The sequence below is a fragment of the Theropithecus gelada genome, chromosome 18 (genome assembly GCF_003255815.1).
Source record: "Theropithecus gelada isolate Dixy chromosome 18, Tgel_1.0, whole genome shotgun sequence".
In the NCBI taxonomy this organism is placed as follows: domain Eukaryota; kingdom Metazoa; phylum Chordata; class Mammalia; order Primates; family Cercopithecidae; genus Theropithecus; species Theropithecus gelada.
In genome coordinates, this window is record NC_037686.1 from 25,454,050 (window position 1) to 25,478,009 (window position 23,960).

Consider the following 23,960-nt stretch of genomic DNA (forward strand, 5'->3'; position numbering starts at 1 on the left):
GACTTTCCTGTGTATTTCTAAGCAATTTCCTATAAAACTATAATTATTTCAAAATAAAAAGCTTCTCAAGACTGAACCAGGAAGAGATTGAAACTCTGAATAGACCCATAATGAGTTCCAAAATTTAATCAGTAATAAAAATCCCACCAACCAGAAAAAGCCCAGGACCAGAGAGATTCATTGCCAAATTCTACCGGACATATAAAGAAGAGCTGTTACCATTCCTACTGAAATTATTCCAAAAAATCAAGGAGGAGGAATTCCTCCCTAGACTCATTCTATTAGGCCAGCATCATTCTGATACCAAAATCTGGCAGAGACACAATAAAAAAGAAAAATTTCAGGCCACTCTCCTTGATGAACATAGATGCAAAAATTCTCAACAAAATACTAGCAAACCAAATTCAATAGCACATCAAAAAGCTAATCCACCACAATCAAGTAGGCTTTTTAAGTGGGATGCAAGGCTGGTTCAACATACACAAGTCAATAATGTCATTTAGTACATAAACAGAAATAAAAACTACATGATCATCTCAATAGATGCAGAAAAGTCTTTTGATAAGATTTAACATCCATTCATGTTAAAAACTTGCAACAAACCTGGCATCAAAGGAACATATCTCAAAATAATAAGAGCCATCTAATAAGACAAACCCACAGACATCATCATACTGAATGGGCAAAAGCTGGAATCACTTCCCTTGAGAACCAGAACAAGACAAGGATGCCCACTGTCACCACTTCTATTCAACGTAGTCCTGGCAGTCCTGGCCACAGCAATCATGCAGAAGGAATAAATAAAAGGCATCCAAATAGAGACAGGGTTAAAGTATCCTTGTTTGCAGACAATATGTTTCTATATCTAAAAAAAAAAAAAAAACAAACAAACAAAAAAACCGGTAAGTCTCTGCCCAAAAGCCTCCTAGATCTGATAAAGAATTTCGGCACATTTCGGGATACAAAATCCCAGCTGAATGCCAAGTCAAGAACACAATCCCATTCACAATAACCACACACAAAACATTACCTAGGAATACAGCTAACCAGAAGGTGAAAGATCTCTACAATGAGAATTAAAAAACACTGCTGAAAGAAATCACAGATGACATAAATGGAAAATTATTCCATAGTCTTGGATTTGAAGAATCAATATTGTTAAAATGGCCACACTTCCCAAAGCAATTTACAGATTCATTGCTATTCCTACAAAACTACCAATGACATTCTTCACAGAATTAGAAAAAACTATTCTAAAAAATTCATATGGAACCAAAAAAATTTTAAAATCCCCACTTCAAACTATACTACAAGGCTACAGTAACCAAAACAGCATGGTACTGGTACAAAAACAGATACATAGACCAATGAAACAGAATAAAGAGCCCAGAAATAAAGCTGTACACCTTCAACCATCTGGTCTTTGACAAAGTTGACAAAAACAAGCAACGGGGAAAGGACTCCCTCTTCAATAAATAGTACTGGGATAACTGGCTAGCCATATGCAAAGGATGGAAACTGGACCCCGTCCCTACACCACTATATTCAAAAATCAACTAAAGATGAATTAAGACTTAAATATAAAACTGAAAGCTATAAAAACCCTGGAAGATAACCTACGAAATACCATTCTGGATATAGGCCCTGGTAAAGATTTCATGATGAAGATGCCAAAAGCAATTGCAACAAAAATTGACAAATGGGAGCTAATTGAACTAAAGAGATTCAACATAGCAAAATAAACTATCAACAGAGTAAACAGACAACCCCCAGAATGGGAGAAAATATTTTCTAACTGTGCATCTGACAAAAGTCTAATTTCCAGAATCTATAAGGAACTTGAGCAAACTAACAAGTACAAACCAAATAATTTCATTAAAAAGTGGGCAAATGACACGTAGACTTGTCAAAAAAAAAAAAGAAAAGAAAAGAAATACACGTGGCCAACAGGCATATCAAAAAATGCTCAACATCATTAATCATTAGAGAAATGCTAATCAAAACCACAATGTGATACCATCTCACACCAGACAGAATGGCTATTAAAAAGTCAAAAAATAACAGATGCTGGTGAGGTTGTGAAGAGAAAGAAACACTTATGCATTAGTTCAGTCACTGTGGAAAGCAGTTTGATGATTTCTCAAAGAACTCAAAACAGAATTACCATTCAACCCAGCAATCTCTTTCTTTCTTTTCTTTTTTTTTTTTTTTGATAGAGTCTCACTGTGTCACCCAGGCCCAGGGTGGAGTGCAGTGGTGTGATCTCAGCTCACTGCAACCTCCACCTCTCACAATCCACTAATCTCATGATTGCATATATACCCAAAGGAATATAAAGTATTCTACCATAAAGATACATGTATACATATGTTCATTGTAGCACTATTCACAATAGCAAAAACATGGAGTCAACCTGAATGCCCATCAATAGTAGACTGGATAAAGAAAACATGGAATGTTTACACCACAGAATGGTACACAGCCATAAAAAGAATGCAATCATGTCCTTTGCAGTCACATGGATGGAGCTGGAGACTGTTACCTTAAGTGAAATAACACAGGAACAGAAAAGCAAATATCACATGGTCTCACTTACATTGAGTACACATGGACACAAAGAAGGGAAGAATAGACACTGGAGCCTACTTGAGGGTGTTGTGAGGGAGGAAGGTGAGGATCAAAAAATTATTAGGTTGGTGCAAAAATAATTGTGGATTTGCCATTATTGTTATTCTTATTTTTACACCAAGTCTCACTGTCTCCAAGTTGGAGTGCAGTGGCATGATCTTGGCTCACTACAACCTCTGCCTCCCAGGTTGAAGCGATTCTCATGCCTCAGTTTCCTGAGTAACTGGGATGACAGGCATGCACCCACAGACACAGCTAATTTTCTGTATTTTTAATAGAGACGTGATTTTGCCATGTTGGCCAGGCTGGTCTTGAACTCCTGACCTCAGGTGATCCATTTGCACTGGCCTCCCAAGGTGCTGGGATTACAGGCATGAGCCACTGTGCCCGGCCTGCCATTACTTTTAATACCTATCGAGTACTGCTAATATCCTTATTACCTTGATGAAATAATCCGAAAACCAAATCCCCGTAACACACAATTTATTTATATGACAAACCTGCATATGTACCACTGAAATTAAAATAATAGTTAAAAAGGTAAAAAAAATTATAAAAAGCTTAAAATAAAGGCATAAAGGAAAAGCAAAAAGATAGCTAGAAAATCCTCACACATGTGGAAATTTAAAAATATACTATAAATAACCTATATAAAAGAATATATCACAATGGAGCTTAGAAAATATTTTGGACAATGATCATGAATATAATCATATCATAACATGTGGAATACAACCAGAGAAGCAATTAGAGGAGATGGTGTGGAGGTGGGAGGGAGTCTATTTTAGACAGGTTCTTCTGAGAAATTCTCTTTGATGAAGTGACATCTACCTATCATTAACTGAAGGAATGTGCCAAAGGATTTTAGGGAAGAGTTTCCAGGCATTGCTGAAAAATATGCAAAGGTCCTATAGCAGAATGTGCTTACAGTGACTGAGATAAAGTAATGATAGGTAATTATTAATTCTAGAACCAGTTCTAGTACAAAAGTATAAACTAACAACAACAACAACAACAAAAAGATCTATTGCATTTCAGCTGATATTGCTGCAAAGCATTCCATCCTCCTGGCCCCAGCTTTCCTTCCTGCAACCCTCAGGCTGTTTTCATCAATGTGGCAGTAGCCTGGCTTGTTAACTTGCCAGGGTAAAACCTTAGCTTTTCCGCAGTTCTTGCCAGGAAGCTGATTGTTAAAGTTTTATGAATTTTGCGTCAGTTGTGGTTATGGTGGTAGCTCAAAATGAACCACGGTGAATAGATTTACAACATGGAAATCAGCAAATGCTACAAATCAAGATTTGTTTTTGTTTTTGTCTTGAGAGCTAGTTGTTAAACATTTATGAATATACCACAACCAGAGAAAGATTCATGAAAAACAGGATAAGAGCTGTATCATTTGGCAGAACATAAGGTCACTGGAAGAGCAGATGAGAGAATTCCAGATGTAATGGCTGAGCTGGGTTAGATAATCAATGCTGGAATGGGTTACACTCAGTCAGAAAACAATGAATAGATAATTTGGTGGTTCTAGAAACAGGGTTATGAGAATGAATAGAGTCATAAAAAATGGACTGGTAGAAAAGGAAAGGTACTATTTTGTCTAAAAAGTTTACACATCAATTGTTTCAAAACATATCTTCTTAAACTCTCTATTGCCAACTTCTCTCTTTTGAAATATATCACCTCCTATTTCAGAGAAGAAACAGAAGGAATCAGACTTAGATTTGAATTCATATCCCAAAACCCACAAAGCAAAGACATCTGTGGCCTTCCTTACATGCCTCTGCTTTGGCAATGCAGGGGTCTTCCTCTACTGGTTTCTTATTCTTCTGTTTGTGCTAGGGAGCTCATACATCCTCTTGAATTACTACTTCAATTACCATTTTAAAATTCTTATCTTACTAGAAATCTCTTTTGTGCCCTTTTCTTAGAATAATTGTTTCTCTTGGTATGCATGAAGCCACACATTCTTTTCTTTTCTACCCCATTACAATAAATAGAAATGCATTTTTTCCCATTGTTATGATCTAAGGAAACCATTTCATTCGTATTTACAGTCTGATTGTCTTTACCTATTTTCCTTTCCTCTCTGGCCAATTATTCCATTTTCTTCTAATGACACAGTAACATTTTTTTTTTTTTTTTTTTTTTGAGACGGAGTCTTGCTCTGTAGCCCGGGCTGGAGTGCAGTGGCCGGATCTCAGCTCACTGCAAGCTCCGCCTCCCGGGTTTGCGCCATTCTCCTGCCTCAGCCTCCCAAGTAGCTGGGACTACAGGCGCCCGCCACCGCGCCCGGCTAGTTTTTTGTAGTTTTAGTAGAGACAGGGTTTCACCATGTTAGCCAGGATGGTCTCGATCTCCTGACCTCGTGATCCGCCTGTCTCGGCCTCCCAAAGTGCTGGGATTACAGGCTTGAGCGACATAGTAACATTACATTACACTTTTACGATCTTTTCCTTTACTCTCTCTTTTTTTTCATTAGAATATACAATCTATGTTATTCACTTCTCTAATCTTAGCATCTTCAGCAGCACCATCCAATAGAACTTTCATGATGAAAATGTTCTAAATCTGTACTGTTCAAAATGGTAAGCACTAGCCACAGTATCACCTGATATCACTTCTGATCCCTTGAATATCAATACGCTTGGCTAAAGCAACCAAAGAACTGACTTTTAATTGTATTTTATTTTAATTACTTTAAATAGCTACATGTGGCTATCGGCTACCATATTGGACAGCACAAATGTATACAATGCCTGGCACATCCATAAAGTCTGGTTGAAAATGAAAGGAAGCATGATGAAAAAACACATGAATGAATGAAATACCTGCAATCTGTTTATAATCCTACAGATTTGCCTGGAACTTCACTTTTCCCTCTTTCTAGTAAAGCTTTCTAGCATTGGTTCTGTTATCCAGTTTTTACTCAAATATTTACTTGTTTCCACATTTCAAGAGTATATGACATATATACATCCTTTTGTTTCACCATTCTTATGCTAGCATCGCAGCAAGTCACTATATTCCTCTAATTTTGTTTGTTTCTTCATAGCTAAAGCAAAAATTCTGATCTATCATTCTGGTCAGAAAACTTCACTTTACCCATTTTCTCTCACAATTGTATTGGTAATTGTCTTGTTTTATTTATAGTGAAAAATTGCAAAACAGTATAAAAATAATGTTGTACCCTATAACCCAGCCTAAAAAAATAGTTAATAATACAATTTAAATTCCTATTTAGTCCTCAGTGGTCACATTTCCTTTCTTGCCTCATCAGAAATTACAGCCATCAAAATCATAATCCAATGATTTGTATATTTTTACCACATGTATGTCCTCCAAACAAAATACTGTGTAGAGTTAGCTTTAATACTATCTGAATAATAGTATACTGTAAAAAAAATTCTACATAATATTTTCCTATTCAGTGCACGTTTTTAGGTGTATTCATGTTGCCACACACAGCTATATAGTATTATTTCACTGCTGTATAGAATTTTATTGTATTAGTCTATCTATTATCCTATTGATGAACATTTCCATTGTTTTTAAATATTTTCCCTATTATAACCAATTTTGTTTTAAGGATTCTTGTACACTTTTCTTTGTGTATAGCACTAGAATATCTCTAGGGTAAGCATGTGGGGAAACACATGTTGGGGTGTGTATGTGTGTTTTACCTTCAAGAGTTCTAGATAAAGTACTTTGTTAATTCTTTGCATTATGAAGATCTTCTCCCACTTTATTCCATGTTTTTTCTTTGACAAAATGTTGATTTTTTAATGGAAAAAAAAGCATCAGTTTGGATCATCCATTGCTCAAATCCACAAATAATAACTAAAGTTAGCAACTAGACAACTTAGAAAACTCATTCCAAACACCCATAAAAATTAAAGCCTTAAAGTCAATGATGTAAGTGCCACCTACTCTTGTAAAACCTAATACTTATCTGTATTTATAGATTTTATCTTTGTCATATTGTTTCTTTTTATCTACGTTATTTTAATAGCTTTGATATAGCTATGCAATTAATAATACACTACTTTCCTGTTCTTTCATATTCTCCTGAAAATATTGAGAAAGTTTAGTTCATCTTAAATAATTTCAGTAGCCATTATTCCCTCCTTTATTTTTTCCAGGAAACAGTGCAAATATATTGGTATTCTTCCAGTAATTATAAAAATCATATTCACTTGTTAACTTTTACTGGATTTATCTATAGCTTAGCTGATTCACTTTATCCAAACATGCCCAGAATTAGTTAGAAGTCTACATGTCTTTTGTAAAGAAGATAAAAATGGTTTAACAATGGAAAATACTTCCTAATCTATAGAATATTTGAAAAATAATTACTTGCTTTTTTCCAGCTTTACACCTATAATATAATTGAAATTTTGAACTCACTTAATGTCAATGTGTAAGGTACGTGGATGTGCTTTAGTCAAGGAATAGGCCAAGGCAGACATCCAGGCCTGCGTGACTCAGTGGGATTGGTGTACAGGCGCACACCTCCACTTGTTATATAAACTATTTGTGTAAGTTCATACTTGGTTCTAAGTCACTATTGTCTGTAGAAGGTGTAACTACTCTTCTGATGCTGTGCATAGGACTTGAGGTGGCGCTGGCACCCACAGAAAGAGAGAGAGACAGAACCACAACTGTCTGTCTTGCATACAGACACAAGGGAGCCATGGCACGGCCCAGAGAGAGAAAGAGTTAAGCTGCTGACCCTAAAGGCAAGGCAGAGGCTGACGTGCAGGCATGGGGGTGGCAGGAGCCACAGAGCTGGAGCAGACAACTCAGATAAAGACAGTGTGAGAAAGCTGCTAATGAGAGAGCTAGTGCAAGAGAGCTACTGATGAGAGAGCTGCTGAATTAAACTGCATTTCACCTGCCTACAGCCCCTCAAGTGTTCTTTCAGCTATCTGCCCATCCACTCACTCCCCTTAACCCTCAGCATGGGCTCGAACCTGACCCCAGGCATGACATTTGGCATAGTCGTGGACCTAACACATAGTTTAAATAAAAATTGTGTCAACAGGGCTTAAAACCTAGACGACTGGTTGATAGGGGCAGCAAACCACCATGTATACGTATGTAACAAATCTGTACGTTCTGTACATGTATTCTGGAACTGAAAGTAAAAAATTAAAGTGTCCAATATTTTATCCATACAGCTTCTAAACCCCTACGCAAGGTTAAACATAACACATAAGACCACAGAATACACAAACAACCGAGCAAGGCAGCAAACAGGAAACAGAGACAGAATCTCAACCAAGGTCTGAAAACAGGAATTTCAATATTAACAGAAACAGAAGAATGACCAACCACTACTGAGACTAACAGTTTAAAATGTCTAAATCAGGTTGCCAATTATATTGGCTGTCCTCAATTAATTTAAAAACAAAAATAATTTTTTAAAAAACCTGTAACCTGAAACACAGCATTTATGGAAAAGATACTGGGAAATTTCAGCAGTCCATCCATAAGAAAAGCAGAATTACAGGGACTCACATGCTGTCAGCATTCTCCCTGCCGTGGCCTCAGATTTCCCTTTTTATAGTCATTTCAATTTTCTTTCTGCGGTTTGACTTCTCCGTGTTTCAGAAATCTTAGCTGCTGAAACCTCCTGAGTTTTATAATATAAAGCTTCAGTCACCAGAGAGAAAGCTGACTCTTTCTTACACTTGATTCCAATTATCTCCAGAGGATTTTAATTAGCCTTACTTAGATCAGGTGTCGTATCTGATCCACTCAATCATTGCTGGGAAGTCAGGATACTTGTACTGTACTGCTTGAGTCTGTTCTCTGGCCCTGGCTACATTCATGGCCAGGGTGAGGATGCTGTCTCCTAACATGGCTGCCCTCATGATGATACTGGGGCTGATGGGGCCGAGGAGAGGAGAGAGAAGCAAGTCTAAGTCGACATTTCTAGAGGCTCTCTTCCAAAAATAGCAGTCATACTAACAGGTGGTGGTTCTACACCCAGCTGAAAAATATTTTGGATATCATGTAGAGATGTTCCTGATACATTTTTTCTTTTTTCTTTTTTTCCGCATCTCTGTAAACACCTGGAGATGGGATGTTCCTGATAAGCAGAGTTTTTCAACAGAAAACAAAGCTATATTATGAGGTAACAAAGATTCTATCACTAGAAGTCATAAAGGAGAAGCTACAAAATCATTTATTAAGTATGATATTGAAAAGATTAAAGAAATGTCTAAGAGACTTAACTGAATTATTCTCTAAGATCCACTTTAATATTCTACAATGCTTGATTTATTTCATTTCAGCCACCCATTGTTTCCTTTAGTAACATTAGCTTGTAGTTTTATGTTTATGTCACTGTGACTTATTTAGGAAACAAAGATGAATAGATGAATAAGGCAATTTGCACCCTCAAGGAATCCATCAATTTGACCAGACACACCTTTTTTGGTAATAGCAAGGAATTTTTCACAGGGCATAGAAGTTGCATGCCCATGAGACAATAAAAATATTAAATCATACATTCCTGCCATCTCTTGCCTCTCTATTTTACATTCTATATTCTAACCACACCAGTCATCAAGACAAGCCATCTGCTTCCATGAAGCCATTCCTTTGCAAAGCCTCTTTACTCTTCCTTTCCTTAGGTCTCTAACTAATATAAAGTTTCCTTTTACTTCTCACTATAAAACATATTTGCTTTCTTCTTTCCTTGTACTTTCTTATCAATTCAGTATCATATTGCACTTATAGTCTCGAATAATTGTGTATGTGTGTGTTACTTTTCCCACTGAATTAAGAGATCTGAAATGGCAAGGGCTTTGTCTGTTTTATTTTTTATAATGAAAGCCCAACAGAATATAAAATTATTTAATTGTATTATAATAAAATGAGGATTGTCAACAATGGGAAAATTTCTGAGAAATGTGATCTTGAAAATCCAAGTTTGAGTTATTGTTAATAAAATAAAGTAAAATAATTAACATTTACATGTATTTTAAAGAGTTTCCAGACTTAATATTTGTTCCTAATGTGAAGGAGCATAATCCTGCCTTAAACATAGAAAAGATTCACTTTTTATAATAAACTATAGGTCAATATTCTAATTACAGATTCTAGGGAAAATATTCGAGTTTTCAAGATGCAATCACTATGATTCATTCTTAACAATTATTTTGGAAGTTATTTCAAGGAACAATGAAGACAAACGATTTGCAAATAAAGCAAAAACAATAAAAGCAGACAGAAATACCAAAAATGTACTTGTCAAATATTGACTGTTATTTTAAGTTCCAAAATGTAAAAATCTTATTTTAGAAAATATATAGTAACTTAATAGGAGACAAGAATAAATCATGCCTCAAGAATTGCTTTTACAAAAATATCTTCTTTACCATCTTTTTTATTATACAATAATAGACTAGATTTTTTGTAACATTGCGAAGATATTACAAAATAGTAAAAAATCATGAAAAGATAATTGTTCCACATCTTTCCTATACACAGTTACAATACTTTATTTTATAAATCTTTAAACTCTATAACTATGATTCCTAATCTCTCCTCTCTTTCTTTGATAAAGTTCTATTGACTTTATATTGTTTGTATTACATCCAATAGATTAGAGTTAAGATGCTTTAAATATTACATCTCATGGTGTTGCTAAAGCCAAGCACATCTTTGGAAAGATTAAATATCATTTTTCTCACATAAATCAAATTAGAACTCACAGAGTCAGTTTCTACCCATATATCCACAAAGATATCTCATACAGTATTCAGAATTTGTCTGAGTAAAGAGATGAGCTTTTCACCTTCTGGTAATTACTTGAGACTTAAAGAGTGACAGGCAATTCAAATCAGCTTTCACGATGTTAAATTATTTCCTAGGTCAATATCATGTATCATGTGTTATTATTTCACCTCTGAGTTACATCAAACAATTTTGCAGTGAATATCCTACAAGCATTTACATTTTCTGACAAAATATAAAGTACTTACATCGTTTATATTGAATAAGTACTTTTTGTCTCAAATGTAAAATAACAAATTTTGATAAATTTGAAGCTTCAAAATGCTTATGAAAAAACTGTTTTGTGAATCAGAAAGTACTATGCCTGTTTTATTATGACATAGCTTTTGTTCCTGAAGAAATTTCTTTCAATTCTATTTTTTAAGAATGTCAATAACTATTTATTGAACACTTCTGCACATGTTTGATAGACATATGGAGGTATATAAGAAAATAATGAGACAATTCCTCCAGAAGTTTTTATTTATTTGGAGAAATTACTAACACATAAAATATCTAGAAAAGTCTTAACCCAAGAAAAACAAAAATGATAGCTTACACTTAAAACATACCAGGTATTCATTTACTCCTCAGCAGCCTACTGGCCCTATTTTGTAGAGAAGACCCTAAAGCACTGAGAGGTTAAACCATTTACCAGGTGCTATCCCCGGGCAGTGCAGAGTCGGATTTAGCCCAGGAGTGTGTCACCATGTAATCCCAGCATCCTGGGAGGCTGAGGCAGGCAGATCACAAAGTCAAGAGATCGAGACCATGCTGGCCAACATGGTGAAACCCCATCTCTACTAAAAATACCAAAATTAGCCAGGCGTGGTGGCACATGCCTGTAATCCCAGCTACTCAGGAGGCTGAGGCAGGAGAATCGCTTGAACCTGGGAGGTGGAGGTTGCAGTGAACTGAGATCGCCAACTTGCACTCCAGCCTGGCAACAGAGCAAGACTCCGCCTCAAAAAAAAAAAAAAAAAAAAAGAAAAAGAAAAAACAAAAAGAATTAGGGGGTGGATGGAGTGAGGGTAATATAACGTGTTCCTAGGGTGGAAAAAAAGTAAAAAAAAGAGTTCTCAGGGCCCTTTAATGTGCAATTGGGTGCAGTAATGCTTTTAAATGAGAAGAACGTGTGCAGTATTTTTCACTCAAGCTTTAAATTGTAAGCCTGGTTGAACGGAATCAGGAGAAAGAGTTACGAAGTCTGTGCTTGAGACCATAGAATTAGGCTCAAAGTCAAATAGATTAAAAGTTTTAAAGGATAAAACAAAATGAACAACAAGAGAAATATGTTTTTATAAAAGATCAGATTCTTGAGCATAACACCAAAACCACAAAATGTTTTAGAGCTATGACTTCATAAAAATATAAAGCTTCTCAGCATTATCACTCAAGTCAAGAAAAGATACTGCAAATGTGGATAACAAAGACTTTCTGGACTAATATATAAGTAGTTAGAAAAATCAGTAATTAAAAATCAAATATCCAAACAGAAAAGATGAACTAACGACTTGGAACTGGCAACCCCTACAAAAACTGAGAGAGAAAGAGAGGGAGAGAGTGAAAGAAGGAGAGAAGAAGTGGGGTGGGCAGTGGGGGGGCGGGGTAAGAAGGGTGGGGGAGGGAGAAAGAGAGAAAGTTAATATAGGGACAAAAGTCAGTCTTCAGTAAACAATAACAAGATGAAACCATTTTTGCAGAAGTTATAATAACGTAATAGAAGAATCAAATTATCACATAGCAAAATGTAGTAGAGACATGCAAACTGCAAAAGAGTGGCATAAAAAGTAATAACATTTATGTTGTGACTGTGTATATTAAATCCTATAAGGGAGAAAAAATAATATATGATATAAATATTACACATTCCACTTTGAGAAAGGAAAGCATGAAATAAAAAGAACCTCTTTTAATTCAGGGAAACTTCCTTAATGAAATAACAAATGTAAAGAAAAATCACTTTTATCTAGCAATTTTTGTAAATTCAGGTAACCATGTTGTAAATCACTTATCTTCAATGGTCATTGCAACTAGAGAATATAGAGTATCTGCAACCCAAGGAAACAAAGAAAGAAGCTATTTTTTAACAAAAGTAAGCTTAAACTTGAGATAGCATTACTGTTAAAGGTAGATTATATATGCTATGTTCCAGCCATTTTGTGTAAAATGATCAATACTTTCATGTTGTAAAATTATTTTCTCTTCCATCTAAAATGGAAAATTTGTTTTCAACACAAGTTTAGTATGTATTTAGATAATTATGTGACATGATAAAAGCAAAGCTAGGCGATATTGGTTCAGAAACTGTATTTATATTAATCACTTCAGATACATCTGTACCTACAGAGAATTATCTACAAAAAAATAGCCTCTTGTTGTTCTAAAATCAAAAAATTGCCACAACAGCTTTACTTGAGTAAAATAAGAGTAAGCCTCTGATAGCCTCTAAACCTAAATATAATAAAACTATTTGGAGCTTTGTTCATTATTAAACATTATTTTTTGTCAATGTGTAACTGTTCATTAGCAGTAAATATAATATGAAATGCACAATGAAACACTTTTGATGAAATAGTCTTTTATATCTTAACTACTCTGGATTATATTTTGGGATTGTGGTAGAAGTAATAATATGGGTTCATTGCACAATTTCCTCTTTCTCAGAAATAGGAAAACTACATTTGCTGACCTCTCTTGAAGACAGTTTCAGGACCATAACTGGATTCTGGCCAATGAAATGTAGAGTAGATCTTGACCTTAAAATCATTCCATTTGCCTCTCCAGCCCTCTTCCTTTCCATGGAACCTTAGAAGCCATGTGTTCCAGATGGCAGAGCTGCAGTGAAAGAAGCCGGATCCCTAGACCACTCCTTGAAGAGGACCCTATCAAGGAAAGCTGCCTTATCCACATCACTAACATCATCAAAGAAGAGATCTTTGTTTTGTTAAACCACGGTGATGCTGGACTTTTGCAAAACATAGTCTAACCTGTTATAATAGAGGGCTGCACTATTAAGTTTGTTAACTAATCAAGATATTAATCAGTAGCTTAAAATCACAATTGCTTAAAAATGAACATGAGCAATAATAATGGAAATGGCTCAAGTGATGATTCACTGTCCTCAAAACCAAAAGAATGACGTCTACATAAGTGAAATACAAATGATTTTACTTTTAACAATGGAGTAGTAGAGCATGGAAAACTAACCATTTATATTATTTGGGACATTTTCTGTGTTGAAAGCCAAGAAAACTTCCTGCGTACTAAGAGTCTTCACGTCTTCCTCAGAACATCTGAATTATAGGCATTCTCAATTATAAACATAACAATTTTTTAAAAATTCAATAACGTGATTTTTCACAGGTCATACTGGCTATTCACATCTGGTTATTTGGATGCCACCATCATATTTTTCGTTATTTTCACTTACTGTTTGTGGTGTTATTTAAGTCAATTTACACCAATTCACATTAGGATGATATATTTTCTGGTAGATATGAAAATAAATACATAGCTATTATAACACAAATTTTCATATACAACTTTAAACTAATCTTGTTACTGCCAGTGATATAAATACTCCTACTAGGAGCCACTCGATAATAAAGGACGGTAGGTTCCCAGGTAATCAAACCACACCCTCCTTTACCCCAAATAGCACCATATTTGTTAAAACATTATTTTATCAGCTGAAGATATTGAATTATTAATTGCATCTGTTCTCTCTATTCAGCCCCCCCACCCCAGCTCATCTACTCCCATTTTTATATCATAACAAGACTTTGTAGTTTTTTGTCTAAAGGTTTTTGGCCTGGAGAAAAGCAGAAGCAGTCTGAAATCTCTTTGATCTTAACTCATGGGATATCCTGGAGAGGAACGTAGGATCAGTGAGGTGTGTAGAAGTATTCCCCAGTGGTGACGGAAGAGGTCTGTGAGCCCAACAAGGCTGTGGTAGCAGCAAAGGAGGTGACCAGATTTTGGAGAGATGACTGCTGGGTGCACTGCAGGCTGCATCACAGGCATGAGAGCTGCCAACTGCACTCAGCTTCTTATGGGCCTGGGGGCCACATCAAGTCAGCAGTGATCTATAAGATCCATCAAAAGGCTGGTACTCTCAGTGGAAGAGATGACACGTGGCAGGAGGGTTTGGTTGGGTATGGGAAGGGGGATACAAGTGATATCAAGATTGACTGAGGGTAAATTTGCTGCTAAACTAGTAGAAAGGCACCATAGAATTGGAATTTAGTTGACTTAGAGAAAAATCTTAAGTGTGGTGTTCTTTACACACTCAGTTTCTGGGCTATGATTCATGCTTTCTATACCAGCAAAAGTATATTAGTAGAGCCTAAACTTTTTTAGCAGAGTTTTTCTAAGCAAACTGTAAGTTTTGCTTAAAGATGGTAGTAATAGATTTCTCCAACCCAAGTTTTAATATAAATCTCCCATGCCCTCTCTATAAACACACACACACACACACACACACACAAACACACACAAATTGAATACTCCTTGATGCACATACCAATACCCTGTGATGCTCTTCCTTCTGATTTTACACACTCCAGGTCCCTCTCAGTAGCAAAGAAACACATCTCCTTGAGAAACACATCCAGTAACTTATCTAAAGAAGGACTGAACCTCCCAATAAGGGAAACATTATCTTCATGCCGTTTCTACCTATGGATTATTTATGATGCTCTGTAAGATAAATGTCAGAAATATTTTTTTAATTGCATGGCTTTGTCCATAAATTTAATTACTTTTTTTAAAGGTATCAAGAAACAGCTGCCTTGAACTTCTTCAAATCTACCGTCTCTTAAGGAACTAAATATTGAGAACACAGTTACATTGATTAATGTGGTATTAAGGCATATGAAATATGATCTTTTAGAGGCTTAATTATTGCCTTTGTAAGAGAGACTGATATTATCAACTATTCTGAGGTTATGTTTGAATAACAAAGAAATTACTCAGTGTCTGTTAACATTAGTTTAGAAATTTTAACACTCACCAAGTTCTGTTTATTCTTCTAAAGCATAACACTCCATTCTACTAGTAATTTTTATAAACCTTGTAGGCTTTAAAGTTTGGATAACGTGAAGGGCATATCGAGTTTTCCCACAAAGGATACATCTAAAATTCTATTGAGAATTGTTACCTAGGGCTGATTTTTCTGCTTCTGCAAAAGGATATCTATGCATTGGCATGGCATCTCCAGAGTATATCCAATTTTTATTCATCCAGATTCCCTAAATTGTCTTCCTCAAAATGCAAACTACTGAATTAATACAAAGCATATGTTGCTAAATAAAAAAATTCTAGTTCATATGAGCTACCAAATTAAAATTTAATAAAAATGGAAAGACTAAGTCTCCCTTAAATATGATCTTGTCAAAAGGTCATGAGTTTTCTTTTCCTACTAGAGGCCTTCAAACACTAGATTGAACACAGGTAATGCACTGCTTCCCTGCCCCCAACCCATCACCACTAGTCACTCAATGTTCCTCCACTTATGATCTTTACCAGAGGCCAGTAAGCCATCTATAGGGAAGGAAAATATGAGACTAAAATGAATAAGAAAATAAAGATGAATAGGGTGAAATTTGACAATGTGGTTTTATTTATCCATAAATATAGCTTTAAGCTGTTAGTTGAGAAAATGTAATAAAATGCTAAGGTTTCCTATTATGTTTCATTTTAAACAGTAAAGTGCCTTAATAGCTTCCCACTCCATGACTGACCAATAATTCAATAGCAGATATTCTGTGTGTGTGTGTGTGTGTGTGTGTGTGTGGAAAGATACTTTCTTATACGTTTCACAAAGAAAATCAAAATGGATATCACTCTGAGTTTATCATTATGCCACGAGGGAAAAAGAAAGTAATGCTTTCATCAGTAATTCTATTATTGAAATATGTTTAAGTATAAATGTTTGGCTTCTTTTAAGTCACTATGACTAAGCAAAGATCTCAATACAAGCAATATTTAATATTTTTCTAGAAATTTGTTAGTATTCAGTAAAGAAATCAAAATTCATCCGACAGTATAGCTTTTGAGAAGTATTAAATCAAGCTGGAAAACTAAGCTTTCCACTAATTTCCTATTGTTCTTAAATTCTTCGTTAAGAGAAACAGTTTTTGTTGCTGCAAAACAAACCAAAGATATAAATAAATATAAATAAATAATAGCACCCAGTAAGAAATCTGTGCTTAGTGAAATAACAGACAAATGAGAGTGCAAATGTGTAGCCATCTGGAGAATAAGAAAATCAAAAGTCATAAGCAGCATTGGGAATTTATTACAAAGAAATTACGCCAACAACTTCGTACAGCAGTTTCCTAAGGACATGTTCAAATTAGTGGGTAAAGAAATACATTTTATACTATATATTTGGACCCTACTGATATCATTTTATACATGATTTCATGGCATAATATTTGCTAAGTAATCTAAATTAGCTTGGCTATAAATGCTGTCATACTGATGTAAAATTTGCTATCACACCACAGTCAGTCCCCAGAAATGACACAGTTTGATGGAACTGTCTAGAGCCAGAGGTTGTGACATTGGGCTGTCTGCAACATTGTTTCAGAGAAATTAATAAATCTGAAAGCAACTGAGGTATCAGGAAGACACAAAATGGAAGGTAGAAAGTAAAGGAGATAATTAAAACTATCTAGGTCAAAGAAACAAGCAAAAGTTCATCCTTACTGTGCTTCAGGAGGGATGTATATTTCACATGGGGATCTGAAATGATTCCCATCATCATAAGATTCATTTTGACACTTCTAACTCTCATCTGCTACTTCAGAATCTAGATGTAGGAGGAGGAAGAGGGAAAAATATTTAAAATGTTCTTTCCCAGTGTCTTCATCAATTTTGAAATTTTCCGCTAATTTTCAATATTTCAGAAATCAAATTCCATTAACAGGTGACATTTTCCTGCTACATCTTCAAATGCGGAAATTGTTATTTTGTTTTTCTTTGAATCCACAGTACCTGGCAAATATTATGTGCTCAAAAATATTTCTTGAACAGAATTATTGAACTAGGAATGACAGACCATCTGCAGAATTTTAGTTTAAAGTGGTCATAATTATTGGAGCAGAAAAAAAAAACAGTTTTAGTTTATTCCACTTAAGAGTTAATTATATTTTTTAAAAAGAGCAATTTTGGGGCCTATTTTCTTAAAGCTATGCTGTTCTCTATCATAGCCACTAGCCATGTTCAATTTTAAATTAAAAATACAGTTCCTTGGCTACATTAGTCACCTTCAAGTACTCAATAGACACATGTAGCTATAGGCTACTGCATCATAGCACAGCTCTATGATTGCAGAAAAGTCTTTTGGTCAATGTTGTTTTAGAGCATGTAAGCACCATATCCTCATTGCATATTTTTCTAAAGTGTATGTTAATTTATTCATTCAAAAAACGTATTCAAGATATATATTATATGCTTGGCACTGATGGTGCCAGAATAAATGAGACCCTTTTCTAACTACTTCAAATCTTTTGTAGGAATATATCAGTCAACAGTAACAACACAGAGAGAGAGAGCCAAGTGCTATGCGATGCAGGGCTTATTGGAGAAGACCATGATTAGAGGCAAAGAATGACCAAGAAGACTACTGAAGTGATCTTAGTAAACATTATTTATAATAATAATAATATTTATTATATAATACTATAATAAGCTACACGAAGTAGAAATGGAAAGGAGGAAATAAGAGTCAAATGCTATTTAAGAGACAGAAACAGTGTGATGTGATGATAAATTAAGTGCAGTAACTGAAAAAGAGGGATCTAGAATGACTCCCGTACCTCTGGCATGAAAGACTGAATAGCCTGCACTGCCATTATCTGAAATCAGATCTATGTGAGGAAAACTGGGTTGATAGAGGAGAGAGGACTACTGAAACTTCACTTATGGGTGCTTTTTAATGACGATGGGGTACGTGTGTCCAATACTCATGAGAAGGTTTTAGACTGGAAACAGAGTTTTGGGAATTATTATTATAGAACTATAGTTGGATCAGATCATATAACAACAGCAATGAAGAAAAGGAATTTAGACATTAAAGTCAAGAATAGTTAACATTAACAATTTCTAAAGAAATTGAAGGAAAAAAATGAATGGGATTATAGAAAACAAGAGAAAGGAGTTTCAACCTGGAGTCAAATTTCCAAAAAGTAACAGAAGACAAAGACTAGAAAAAATACAAACAGGTCCATTTCATCTAGCAGAAGGTCATGAATGACCTTAACACACACATTTCCCATAAGTGATAGGAGCAGAGTTTAGGTAACAAGATGTCCAGGACAGAAAGAATGAGGATGATGAAAGACATGCATAGACCACTTTTTCTAGGACTTGAGCAGATATGAGCTGGAAAGAGCTAGACATGAAGTGAGATGTAGATGCAAAAGAGGATGCTATTTGTTTACTGGTTTTAATGTGGAAAAGAATTGAGCATTTATTGCTGCATCCATAATCTATGCATATAATAGGTTCATCTTAGCTGGTTTGGATTGATTGCAGTTTATTTCCAGAGCTACTGACCCTTGGCCAATGCTGTAAAATGTATTAACTAAAGATAAATGATGTTTTGTAACCATGGATCCATGAATTGTTTCAGAGCAAGATGTATCAGTCTGCTAGCACTGTTTGGTAATAATAATTGAATTTGTAATTGCACCTAATTTCAGTGGAGTCTGGGGGAGGAAGACATTCAAAGTAAAGGCTGGTAACATAGCTAGAATATGTCTACATGAAAAGCTTATTATACGAGATCTCCACTGTGAGATTTGGGTCTCCTGCTACAGAAGTGCTTCACATGCACACCAGTAGTGGTTACAGTCTGGTAGAGGCTAAGAGCACCCGTGTGACCCAGAGGTGGGAGAACAAAGAAACCTGTGCCTGGGAACTCTAGGTCCTTTTTCATGCACATTTTTCTTGTGTTGTTTCTGTGTTATGCTATATCCTTTGCCTGTAATAAAGTTGTTCTGGGAGTACAAACCGAGCAAATGGAGTTTCCTAAGCAATGGAACACTTAAGGTGATTAAAGTGTAATTACCTCTGACTCATATAACTTCTCTAGCAAAAATGCTCAGCTTTTGCAGCCTCTCAAAGAATTTGTCACAAGTGTAATTTTTAGACTCAACAGTTACAATTTATGAGGATAGTTTTTAACCTCAAGGAAGATAAATTTAAATAATAAAGTCTCATTTACACAAAGAAAAATTTTAAAGAAACAAAAATAATTGTCTAGTTTGTCCATTAAACAACTTACCATCAGTACAGGGATGCTCAAATAACTAATTCCCATGCAAACTATAACTTGTTGGCTGTGCTCTTTTACTGTCTATTCAACCATATTGTCGCCCCTCCACCTTTGCTTTTCTATTTAACATGCCCAGGTATCTCATCCAGTTCATTGGTTTGTGGTTACATCCAAAGGTTTTCCAGCATCTAAGGGCAGGCTGAATCCCTTCGGTTCACATGAAAGATCTTCTAATTATCTCTGTTCACACACACATTCAGTAAGTACCCAGAAAGTGAGGCCAGATGGTAATGTTCATAGATATAAACTAACACAAAATAGACATATCATGATTAAAGTAGTTTAATCAAATGCCAAAGAGCATCTTTTTTCAATCAGTTAGATGTAGAATTCAGTTCCTCACGGGCCCCGTTATTGGCTGGCTATCTGACCTTGGGAAGGGTAGTGAATGTATTTGAACTTCAGTCTTTGCTGTGGAAAATGGTGACAATAATATTTCACAGTGTGATTGTGAGGGCTAAAATAAGATAATGTGTATAGAATATTTAGTCCAGTCACCAGCATACAATAACAACAGCAATGAAGAAAAGGAATTTAGACATTAAAGTCAAGAATAATTAACATTAACAATTTCTAGAGAAATTGAAGGGAAAAAAAAATGAATGGGATCATAGAAAACAAGAGAAAGGAGTTTCAACCTGAAGTCAAGTTTCCAGAAAGTAACAGAAGACAAAGACTAGAAAAAATACAAACAGGTCCATTAATACATGGTAATAATTTAAATTCAGTGAACTAGGGTTCATTAACAAATTACATGTCCATAAATACAATGCGTGCAAATATCAGTTTTCTAATACAAAGGTAAGTTTAAATTTACCTAACTGAATTTTTATGAACATTGACTGACTATATAAAGGGACTATGGCCAGACCACATATGAAAATAAAACTCTAATCCACACATCTGCACCAACCAGTCCAGAAAGCCAAACCATAACTTCCACACTGATCAGCCTGGAACAGTCAGGACTTTGTTGATGACTGCCAGCTTTCCTAATTATTGCTCCTGGTTCCAATTCAAGACCAAGCAGAGAAAGCCAAATAAGATCCTCAGACCAGTCATATAAAATATCCTGCTTCTAGTTAGCCCTCCTTCAGCATCACCATGTCAATAACCTCCAATCAAAACATACCTGAAGCTTTATAGCTTTCCCACTCCCCTGTCTGCCTTTGAGTCTCTGTCCAGTGCAAGTGATAGTGGCTGACTCCCTTCCTATAGCAAGATCTGAATAGACAGCCTCTGCTTCTTCTAATGTGAGTGGTCTTCTTCTATTTCAGCAGCATTATAAATGAAGTTAAAAGTTCAACATCGATTTTAAAATGCCATATACAGCATACACACCACACATACACACACACACGGCAAACACACACACATAATTAGTGTCATTGTGCAGAAGTTACCATGGCCATTAGAGCTCACACACATGCAACCATCTGCTTGTAGATGTTCTAATTTTCCACCAGGTATATAACCCAGATGCTTATAAAATAATCAATCCAATTATCTCCCTGTATCATTTCCTCAATACAAATTCTTCAACTACTTTAAATATTCCAGTGCTTAATCTTTCTGCTTTTCCCTGCTCATTCACCATACATCATCTTCCTTTCCATTTTGTCTGTATTCCACAGTCTAGCATTTTAGCAGCCAATATTCTCATTGATCTTCAGTCCCATAAGCCTAGATAAACTCTGAGTAGACAAATATGGATTTTTCCCCAGCAATTCTCTTTCCTAGAGGGCTCCTTTTTTTGCGAAATTGTTTTCCCACCCCATCCACATAGTCTGACATTGCTGCCAATTGTAGTAATCCTATCCCCAACTTAAATGCTCTTGGGACAGACAAATTGAACCAACTGAGGGCAAGAAGAATCCATCGAGTGTTTCTAGATTTTCTTTTTAGGTACAAGTTTGGGAATTTATAAGTCTAGTGCTCTTGGAAATAACGGTTCTAGACTGGTGGAATAAGCCAGTGTGAGAATGAAGTCCATATTCTAAAGACAAAAGAAAGAAGAATATATGCAGTTATCCCATTCACTGCTATGGAATATAGAACAGGAAGAAAAATTCTGAGGATGTGGTAACAAATTAGTTGAGTCTGAGGTTGTGTTGAATCCGAGGTGGCAGCAGGAGAGAGAAGTCTGGGTTGTGGATAAAAGCTCTGGCAGCAATCCCAACACATTCAGGGATAGTGGGTAGACTAACAATCAAACTCATATTTTCGATAGTTCTGGAAATTAGCCAGATATAGTTTATAATAAAATTTTATAACTACAACATTAAAGTGAAAAGTATTATATATTCAAGATAGAAATACACTAGTTTCTGTACGAATGTCTAAATAACAATTGAACACAAATAGCTGAAAATCCTCTGGATTCTCGGACTTGTCTTGCAACTAGTCATGTCTCTGAGTTCTTAAACTTGGTAAGTGGTGTTCTAAAACCTATTACTACAGCAGGACCAAGGAATAATATTTTGAGGGTAGGAGAGGTCAAGAATGCTGTATTTGGGTCAAGATGCCCAGAGCAATCAATACACAACAGATTATCCAACGATAAATAGGAGTAATAAGCTACCAAGTCAATTCACAAATACTTATTGAGTAGTGGATGAATGTCAAGAAAACAATAATAGAAAATGCTTTGAATTGGCAATCGGGAGATTCTTATATTCCTGAGTTTGAAGATTGCTGGATCTGACTTTTGTCAAGTCATAAATCAGCTCTAAATATCACTTTTCTCACCTGTAAAAGGGAGGTGTTGGAGTGGATCATCTTATTTGGGATGCTTTAAAGCAAGCAAGTATACAATTCTCAGCCTCTCCGCCAGGAAGCTGTTCAGTATTTGACTTGAGTAGACACTTGAAAATGAAATATCAAGAAAAGAAATCAATAACAGTTCAAAGGAATAATACATGAGCCACCACAAGGCGGCCTTATAAGCAAAATAAAAGTCGAAATAATTATTTTAAAGGAATAAGACGCTAGAGGCGCAGTTACAGACAAGATGAAGTTCCTCTAGGCGGCCAGCGGAGGGAGACTCTGCTTCCCTTCCCCCGGCAGTGTGGACGTGGGGCCTGGGGGACAGGCGGAGTGGGGGACTGGGGGACTGGGGGACTAGGGACTGGGGACTGGGGGACTTGGGACAGGGGTTGGGGGATTGGTGAACTGGAGGCCAGGGAAACGGGGGGACTGCGGGACTGGGGGACTGAGGAATTATGGGACTGGGGATTTGGGGGATTGTTTTCAAACGCTCGGGGCAAGGACTCCCCGCCGCCTCCGGAAGGGGTGAAGAACCAGGCGACTCTAACTCCCGCGGGGCGGCCGGGAATTGCGTTTGGTTCTCCCGCAGGAGCCGCGCAGGCGGGCGACCAGGCGGAGTGGGCGCCGCCCGGCAGCTCCCCGGGCCCAGGGGCTAGCGCCCCCGACTCACCGGCTCCGCGCGTCTCCCCGCGCGTCTCCCCGAGCCGCGCCTGCTCACCCCTCCGGCTGAGCTGCGGTCGAGGCCCCCTGTCGGTTATCCAGTATCCAGGCAACCGCGAGGGCAGCGGCGGAGGCGTGGCGAGCGGGCGGCTGCCGCTCCGGGGCCTCCGGCCTCGAGCCCTTGGCCCCTGACTCGAGCCCTTGGCCCCTGACTCCCCGCGTTTCCGCGCCTGATCAGCGCTCCAGGCCGCCGCCGCTCCGCCTCCTCCCGATGCCTTTCCCTTCCTGTTGTAACCGATTTGCCAGCCCGACTCCTTTCCCTCTTTACCGGAGAGGGAAGGAGTGGAGACGAGTCAACGCCCTTTCATACAACAGTGAGGTTAGAACATGAGGGGATCACAGACCGTCCACCTTTGGAAGGACCGCAGGGCCTCTGTCTTTCTTGCCACTTGGGACGATACAACTAGGACTCCATATGATAACCCCATATGGTTTGGTTGTGACTTCAGTACTGAGAAACCTCAACGAACTGTTAAGGAGGAAAGGAGAACTTTTCCTAGTGTCTGGAAGTGGGGAAAATGACTAATTCAAGCCATTTGTCTAAGGGTCTCTTTCTTTCAAAACCAAATTTTTGAAACATTGATCCTTCTGACAAAATACTAAATGGAAGGCCGGGTGTGGTGGCACACCCCTGTGCCAGGCGTGTCCTGTCCCAGGGCTTTGGGAGGCCGAGGCAGGAGGATCCCTTGAGCCCAGTAGTTAGAGGCTGCAGTGA

General features: G+C 36.8%; 1 protein-coding gene across 3 annotated transcripts in view; it reads right to left on the reverse strand.

Moving 5' to 3' along the window:
- Positions 1-23,655, reverse strand: part of CCDC178 (coiled-coil domain containing 178) — a 523,876-nt gene extending 500,221 nt beyond the window's left edge. For 2 of the 3 annotated variants that reach the window (XM_025365270.1, XM_025365269.1), the window contains exons 1-2: positions 23,196-23,264; positions 22,508-22,623 (exon numbers count right to left, since the gene is read on the reverse strand). The gene's annotated coding sequence lies outside the window, so the exon portion shown is untranslated. Of the gene's footprint in view, positions 1-22,507; positions 22,624-23,195; positions 23,265-23,513 lie in introns of those variants that run through there. The other variant, XM_025365268.1, reaches the window with a different exon arrangement.
- Between the last annotated feature and the right edge of the window lie 305 nt (positions 23,656-23,960).